This window comes from Impatiens glandulifera, chromosome 3, assembly GCF_907164915.1.
Source record: "Impatiens glandulifera chromosome 3, dImpGla2.1, whole genome shotgun sequence".
In the NCBI taxonomy this organism is placed as follows: Eukaryota; Viridiplantae; Streptophyta; class Magnoliopsida; order Ericales; family Balsaminaceae; genus Impatiens; species Impatiens glandulifera.
The window spans coordinates 31,773,283-31,782,256 of record NC_061864.1 but is presented as its reverse complement, the minus strand read 5'-3'; the positions used below and the strand labels follow the sequence as shown (position 1 = coordinate 31,782,256).

Below are 8,974 nucleotides of genomic sequence, written 5' to 3'. Positions count from 1 at the left end.
CACATTCCCTAAAGAATGACTTAATGATCCATCAACACCTTCTATCTATATATTTTAATTTCCTTTTACAGAAAATAATGAGATAGAAGAGAAAGAACTCCATATCAGATTGTTAATTTTATTTCTAAAATCATTTATTTATTAATATATGACCTCAAACCTCTAATTTAAATTTTAAGGTTATGGGCCAAATTAAGGTTTAACCAAATATTCCATATTCATGCCTTAATCAAATTCACATGTTCTATTATTTGCATTTAAATCCAACTATTTCATCAATTACAAAAATAGACAGCTAGAGTCGGTTATTGAATGATTTTTTCATTTATCTCCTCTTCATTTTGAATCTTCCAATAAAAAAATATTTCTTTTCCAAAAATGATTCAACCTATCTACATAAAAGTATGAAAAAATAATAATATAAATCGACTTAAACAATTTGTAGAAAATATCTCAATCAACTCAATATAATACTCACAATAAAAAATATATATTTCAAATTTTTCACATAATTGTTTTCGGTCACGACTCTTCAGTGATACACCGTAATCAATCAAAGAACATTGAAATTTATAAATATTATTTTTCTTTTTCTCACTTTTTCTTTTCTTTTTCATTTCTTATACAATTCATTATTAATAGAATGAATTAATAAAATGTATTCATCAAATAGCTTCATCATAAAAATCATATAACACAAGGTGGATCACTAATAAACTTTCTTTTTTTAAAAGGCTAATTTCATTAAAAATTCCTCAAAACGGAATAAAATCAAATGAGTTAATATATTTTCCTAAACAAACCTAAGAAAATTAAGTTTGTTACGGTCTAAAAACAAATAAATTACAAACAATCATTGGAATTACAAACAAAATTTAAATTGCGTTTATCTCGCTAAAAAAATAGCGTCTTTGGTGACTTCCTGATATGATACCTTCCAGTTTCCACAGAGGTTCCAATTTTGTTCGTTTTTCAGGACTTTTATCCACGTTTAGATGTTCGCACTACAGTCAGTTACAATATCATCCCAAGTCTGCTCCAGACTTTTTCGATTCCTCAAGAATACCTTCGCTTTTCTCACCCGCTAGATGTTGTAAGCTGTTGAGCCGAATCCGCATTTGAAAATCTTTGACTTAAACTTTGTGCCTTTTGCTTTCTTCACAGCCACTTCCTTGATTTCTTTCCAGTCTCCCGGGAATTTAATCATCTACATATTTTTTGCAAATTTATTCCAAAATTTCGAGGCAAATGAACAGTTCCCGAAGAGATGATTAGTTGTTTCTTCATTCCCTTTCACACAGCAGACAACTTGAATCTAGAATTTCCATATACTTCATGATGCAATCTCTCGTGTTTAGCCTTTCCCGAAATGCAAGCCATAGGATGAATTGGTGTCTCGAAATAACCTTTGATGACCAAACCAGATAGACCAATCTACTGTTTACTCCTTCTCTTAGATGGTGTTTCATACTTTGCTTCAAAATCATCTTCCTGTTTTTCTCGGATTTTCATCGGTGTACGTCTTTTCTTTTGTTGAATTTGATGTTACTGATATGTTCGAGAATGCGCCGCCCCACCGGAATTTGTCTAAGGAGCGAATTCCATAGCCCGTCTTTAATGTCTCTAACCTTGGTAGCTAGGCAATCTCGTCTGATCCTCACGTTTTTGAATTCATCTTTATTGATTAGCGGTTGATCCATAAACATCCTGTAATATTTTAAGAAACATGGAACACATAGACATTGAAATTATAGGCACTTAGTACAATAAAAATTGTTGAAAACGTTAATGGATAATCGGTAAGATTAAAAAGAAAATGAAGGAGATTTTATTTCATTTCATCTTATTTATGTACGTACAACTATTTTATTTATAATAGGACAAAAAAACTCTTAAACTTCTAAACCTCACTCTTGAACTTTCAGAATTAATTCTTATTAAGAAATCTATTAAACAAAAATATAATAATTTTATTATTAAATAGACCTTTAAACATTCAAGTGACTCTTAAATTTCTTAATTAATTTTATTTTCAACACTCTCCGTAAAATTAATTTGTCTTCGTGATTTCATGCATACTCCTCATTCTGCTGAAAACCTCCACTCCAAGAGGCTTCATAAAACATATGTAACTTGATCAACAGATTTCACATATTCAAGTCTGATTCTTTTTTTGTAATACTCTCTTGGATGAAGTGATAACGTGTATTGATGTGTTACTTCAATCATGAAAAATAGGATTCCTTGCTAGATCTTGAGCAAACTTGTTGTCGACAAAATTGTGGTCGCTTCATTCTCTAACAAACCTATCTCATTCAATATTCTTCTTAGCTAGATTACGTGAAAATCGCATGTTGTCATCGCAAAATATTCAGCTTCACAAGATGATAGAGAGACTATCGCTCATTTCTTTGAACTCCACAAAATTGTATTAGCCCCATAAAAAACACAAAACCAGTTGTGCTCTTCTGATCATCTATATCTTTGACAAAATTACTATCGTAATATCCAACAAGTTAAAATATTTTGGACGGTGAATAAAGCAGTTCAAAATCAATAGTACCTTTCAAATATCTCAAAAACCTTTTTATCTCCATCATGTGCTCCATCGTGGGAACCTCCATGAATCGAATAATAATTCTCACACTAATACCTTAGACATCTAACGAGAATTTTGAACAGTGTAGGATCCACCTTTTCTCCATTTTGTCTTGCTCAATTTAACACTAACTTCCATAGGGGTATAAGCCCCTGATTTGTTAACAAAATGAATCTATCTAAAACTTCCTTCACATATGCTTGTTGCCCAACAAAAATGCAATCATCTAAATGACACATTTTTAATTTGAGGTAAAATGACATTAATCCAATATATACCATCTCAAATTCTCGGGTCATATCATTCTTAAAATCTTCAAAGAGACTCGGATTATTTCATGTAAAAATAAGATCATCCACGTAAAGGTAACGAACAAATAATATTCATTTTTATTCATTTTCACATAAAGTGCATACTCATGTGAACATCTTTTAAATCTTTTCTCATGAAAATAAGTGTCAATCTGATTATACCGTGTTTGAGGCGCTTCATTAAGATCGTACAAAGCCCTCTTCAACTTAATATATTTCTTTCTTGTCATTACATCACATATCCTTTTGGTTGATTCACAAAAACATTATCCTCAAGGAAACCGTTAAAATATGTTGACTTCACATTCAATTAGAATATATTTCAGTTTATTTGTGCCTCTAATGAAACAAAAATCTGATTGTTTCTAGACAAGCAATTAGAGCAAATACTTTAACATAGTCCACTTCATGTCATTGTGCATACCCTTTGACGACTAATCTCGCTTTATATTTTCCACAACACCTTTGACATTCTTTTTCACTTTGAATATCCACTTGACACCAATGAACTTTTGACCCTCTAGAAGAGAAGTGAGTTCTCATGTATTATTTCTTTTTATGGCTAAAATCTCATATTCCATGACTTTTCTCCATTTCTTCTTACTAGCTTCTTTAAAACTCAAAGGCATTGTTTCGACTAAAAGACAGAACATAGTGACATCATTCATTACCTTTGTATTCTCGTAAAGTTCTTAGATAGTTCTCATAATCCGTGATCCTTCATTAGATCTTCCACTTGATGAAGATGCACAAGAACATGTGTTTAATGTTCTTGTAGGAATTACGGTTTGTCGTGTTTCTTCTCCTTTGTTGTCCTCATTGAAGAATGGGAAGATTACGTTGGTTGAATCTTCATGTACTTCTCAATTCCAAGAAGAATCTTCATCAAACTTCACATCACGAATCACAACAATCTTTCCATTGACAAGATTGTAGAGCTTGTACCCCTTTGATTTTACTTCATATCCGATAAACACAAACTTCTCGCCTTTATCATCAAATTTGGATCTATCTTGATCTGATAAATTCTTGTAAGAAATACTCCCAAAAATTCTTAGGTGGGTTTCTTTCCTCTCCAAACTTTAATTGGTGTTAATTCTTTCACATTTTTGGTCAGACAACGATTAAGGAGATACACTACACAAGCCACTACTTCTGCCCAAAATTCTTTTGGCATCTTCTTATGTTTCATAATGCTCCGAGCCATGTTGAGGATGAATCGATTCTTCCTTTCAGACACTCCATTTTGTTGTGGGGATCTTAGAGCTTTGAGAAAATGCTTAATACTATTTTCTTCACAAAACAATTAAAGGCATCAAAAGTAAATTCTCCACCAGTATCTGTTTTCAACACCCAAATCATATAGTCAGACTCTTTCTCTGCCAAAATTTTGAAATTTTTAAAAGTATTAAAACTCTTAGATTTTTCTTTTAATAAATAAACCCAAGTCTTCCGGCTAAAATCGACGATGAAAAGTAAGAAATAATTACTTTTACTATAAGACGATGGTTTGATCGGTCCACAAACATCGGTAGGAAAAAAATAGAGTGGCTTCATTGCTCTTGAAATTGGTTCCTTCAGAAATCTTTTTCTTGTGTGTTTTCCTAAAATACACGCTTCACAAAGTTGATTTGGATGATTGATCAAAAGAATCTCTTTACCATTTTCTTTTCGGACATCATTTTAGGCCATCGAAATTGACATGTCCCATCCTCATGTGTCAACACCACGCTGTATCTATAACAAACACTTGCAAGCAATTTGGCCATTATGTTTGAATAGAGAGCGAAAACATTATATTCTTCAACATAGTTACCTTCGCAATTAGGTTAGCACTTCCGTCTCAAAGCCAAAGATTACGATATTTTATTAGAATATGGTAGCCTCTTTCCATAAGTTGCCCCCAAACTCAAAGTATTACTCTTTAATTTAAAGACATAATATACATCAGAAATAAACTTGTGTGTACAATCCTTCAACTAAATCAAAATGGTTTGTTTGACTTCAATCTAGATTTTTAAAGCATCTCCGAACGTGATATTTCCGGTTGTCTTTATCTCAATCTCAATAAATTTCGACTTGTCGCCACACATGTGGTTACTCGCACTATTTTCAAGACACCATTGACTTTCTACTCCAATAACTTCTTGATTTAGCGCCAACAATAACGTCGACTCCTCAGTTTTTCTCTTTTGTTGAATTGACTTCTACTTTCGCATCATCGACATACAAATAGTTATGAGCATAATGACCCAATTTATGACAATTGTAGCACTCAATGTGTGACTTTCTTTATCCTTTCTCGTTTCTGTCACTTCCTTATCCTTGTCTACCACTAGTAAAAAAGAACTTCTATCAATTGGTAAACTAATCGCTATTCACATCCAAACCAATCGCTAGAAGACTATAGCGATTGGTCATAAACCAATCGCCATCAATCGGCAAAGGTGTTCTCGTTGTTGCCTTAATTGGCAACGACGATTGGTGAATGTCCACTCGCAATTTTCCTATGGCGATTGGTAAGTCTACCAATCGCAATTTCCCTTTACTCTATGGTGATTGGTTAGCATACCAATCGCAATTTTCCTTTATTCTCTAGTGATTGGTTAAAAAACCAATCGCCACTTCTTTTATCGGAAAAAAAAACAATTTTTTTTATATAATTTTATACCTTTAGGTAGTCTCTTTCCCACCCATTTAGAAACTTAAGCTTAAGTTTGACATTGTCGATTGTGTACATATAACCTAATTTCCTAGATTCTCTAGGAAATAGGAGAATGTATAATAAACCCTAAAACAGACTACTAAAGATGACTGGATTCTATAGGAAAGTGTGGAGGATGGTTTCTAATTATGTTGATGCTTATCTTCCTCAACACAAGAAGTTGGATAAGCACCATGGAGATGAAGATGGATAAGCACCGTGAATATAATAAGACAGAAGAAGTTTTTATGCACCTCTATAGGAACAATCTAAGCCCTTATTGACCAAAACATTCAATTTGGTGAAAACAAAAGATAATTAAATCCAATTCAATAACTAAGATTACCCAAAAAAGAATAAATGATCATGACATCTAACCTATAGAAAGCAGTTAACAAACATAAGTTCAATGCCTATGGTACTACTGCAGCAACTCTAATTAGAATAACAAACATTTTAAAACAGAACAAATATGTGCATAAGCAAGTTGCTAAAGGCCTTGATTAATATGGGTTATGTGATTATTTTCAAATAGTCCACTATCCAATCAATCATCACCCCTTTTAATTAGATGATTAAATGAAGTAGGACTACAATTAGAAACTACAGATCTTATTGAAGGTTTATATATAAAAGAAAAAAGGTATAAAATCATATAAATTTCATGTCATTTTTTCTTTCTGATATAATGCTAAGATCCACTTATAGAAAAGAGAAAAAAGCACCTTTATTTTCAGCATGGGCTTCCTGAATTTTTTTAATCTCTTCTTCTATCTGCTCCCTTTTTAGGTTTTCACCTTCCTACAATGGAAAAACAAGCAAACAAGGTTATATGATTATATCTCTTATTAAGATATTTTATGAAAGACTCTAGTCGCTAGTAGAATTATCAATTGAACAAATGATATAATAAACATATAGAAGATGAATTCCTATGCATGTGTAAGAAAGTTCAGACTATATGAAGCATCTGGCACTGGATATGGTAAACAACTCTGGCCGAACTTATCTAATAAATAAACACATCCAAAAAAGCTACATAATATTCTTAAAATTAAAATGCTAGTTAGAGTAGTAGCTAGACTGTCACAATCCACAAAAGTTACATAATATTCCTAAAATGAAAATGCTAGTCAAAGTGTAGCTAGACAATCAATGATCAATTTGTATAAAAAAAGCAGGAAAATGTACACCTACCATCATGACAGTATCAACTTCAGTTTCTTCATCTAATTCTCTTGCAGTGAATTGCAGAGAAGCCTGGTCATCATCAAGTTCCAAATTTGTATTGTCCTCGTGCCCAGTTAAAAAAGCGTGTATTCATCCAATACCATCCCATCACTATCTATAATTGAATCATCGGAATCAGAGTCATCCACTATCCACGCAACCTGCAAATTGAAGAACAAGAAATAATTACCTCAAAGTTATATTCATCAGCCAACCTAATAAGGTCAAATAGAGAAAACATGAAAGATCATACAGAGCAAGAAAACCTAAGCACCTGATAATCAGAGGTGAGTGAAAAATTCAAGTATAGAACAAAGTTGTTGGGCTACCAGAAGTAAAATTAATTTATCTACCAGTCATGATGGGGTGATGACACCTCTATAACCCAAACATATAGGGCTTTATGTCAAGAATGTTATGTGAAAAAGGTCATGATATTTCATATATTTGTTTGAAAAGTTTGTATTAATTAAGTAGTTACAAAAGAAGCAATATTTGCAGCAATACAGACAAGGTAAAAGAAGCAAAAAGGGGAGGAGAAGAAAGCCTACACAAGACATCAAGTCACCAAAGAAACAGGAAAAGAATGACTAATTGCATCATTCACTCGAGAAATACCATATATGAAGATATAGACCATTCAAAAAAAGTAAGGTATTTAATAATTTAATCAATATTACCTGCTCACCAACCTGGTGATTAGGTTTATTTTCAACCGGCAGAGGTTCTTTATGCTCCGCAATCAAGGTACTGATGACCTGCAATTTCCAAGATGTGGGATTGAACCTCTCAACTTGCGAAGTTATAATTTTTAGATGCCAATACATGGACCAAGAATTTGGTACCTGAAAGTCAAATGCCTCCTCTGCATCCATGAGATCCCTTTCTTTCCTTATATTCAAAGGGCATGGATCTTTTAGAACTTCAATTTTGCTTACCTGATAATCACCTGCACCTGATACATGGACCTGAAACAATGAACAGAATAAATAAGTAAAGAAACAAATAAATGAAAGCAAATCATTAAATACCACTCGACTACTTACTGATATAAAGAGAGACTGCGAGAACACAAGTAACCACTAAGAAGTAGAGTGCAATCTTTTGTGTTGTTATCATCATCTATCATGTCAACCTGAAAAATAACTTACTTCTTATAAATCTAAAGATCTTAATAAGCTGCACTTTGCATTGATACCTCTTGTGATGGTCTAAAATGGCATAGTTTAGATATAATATAAACATACATATGATTCCATTTAGATTAAAAATTGGCGTACCATGTGAACAGAAATTCTTGCAGAGAAAGAATATATATGTATGCTTTTATGCCAATCATACCATGTGAATCCCTTTCCAAAATCAATAAAAGCACACATCTAATATTATATATAAGACCTAACTTTCAAATGCATCATCAACGAGACCCCTATTGAAAACACATTGTTAGCATATTGAAGGAATTTTTTAATAAACACCAATACAAGTGACAGATAACTGAAAAGACCTTCTAAAGTATAATTTTAATAGGTTTATGGCGATTGATATTGTAACCAATCGTCTATACTTCAAGCTAGTAGCGATTGGTCTCTAGACCGATCGCCACTAAGACAGTAAATGCGATTGAATTTCAAACCAATCGCTATTAAGACAGTAGTAGCGATTGTCCTTAATACCAATCTCTATGTTTTCTAGCTAATTGCCCTTTTTTTTACTACGTCCTCTTTCTCTTCCTCTACCTTTCGGATTTTCTCGAGGCTTTTCATTATTTCCTCTCTCAACATTTGGATTTCTGCCATGTCCTTAACCGCCACCACGCGAAAAACTTCGATCGCGGCCTCGATGAACTACACTCCCGTTTTCTCCAAATGAATGATTGACTAGAATGACTTACTCCAAAGCCTCCTTCTTGTGTTTGTTCATTAGTTCTTCGTGCACCCATAATGATCCATTTAATTTGTCAATTAAGAGTTTCTCCAAATCTCTGTTCTCTTCGATTGTAACCACCATATGGTCAACTCTTTGATGTAAAGAATGTAAAATTTTCTCGATTACTTGAACATCTTCTATGCTTTTGTCATTTTGCTTCATCTGGTTTACGATAGATAAGATCCAATAAAATAATTTGAA

At 32.7% G+C, this 8,974-nt stretch overlaps 1 long non-coding RNA gene across 1 annotated transcript; it reads right to left on the bottom strand.

The window, feature by feature from the left end:
- Positions 1–6,312: 6,312 nt before the first annotated feature.
- On the bottom strand, positions 6,313–7,592 carry LOC124929183. The gene is made up of 3 exons (XR_007098629.1): positions 7,525–7,592; positions 6,812–7,005; positions 6,313–6,415 (listed from the first exon to the last, which is right to left on the bottom strand). It is a non-coding gene; the product is annotated as an uncharacterized LOC124929183 (long non-coding RNA).
- Positions 7,593–8,974: the final 1,382 nt, after the last annotated feature.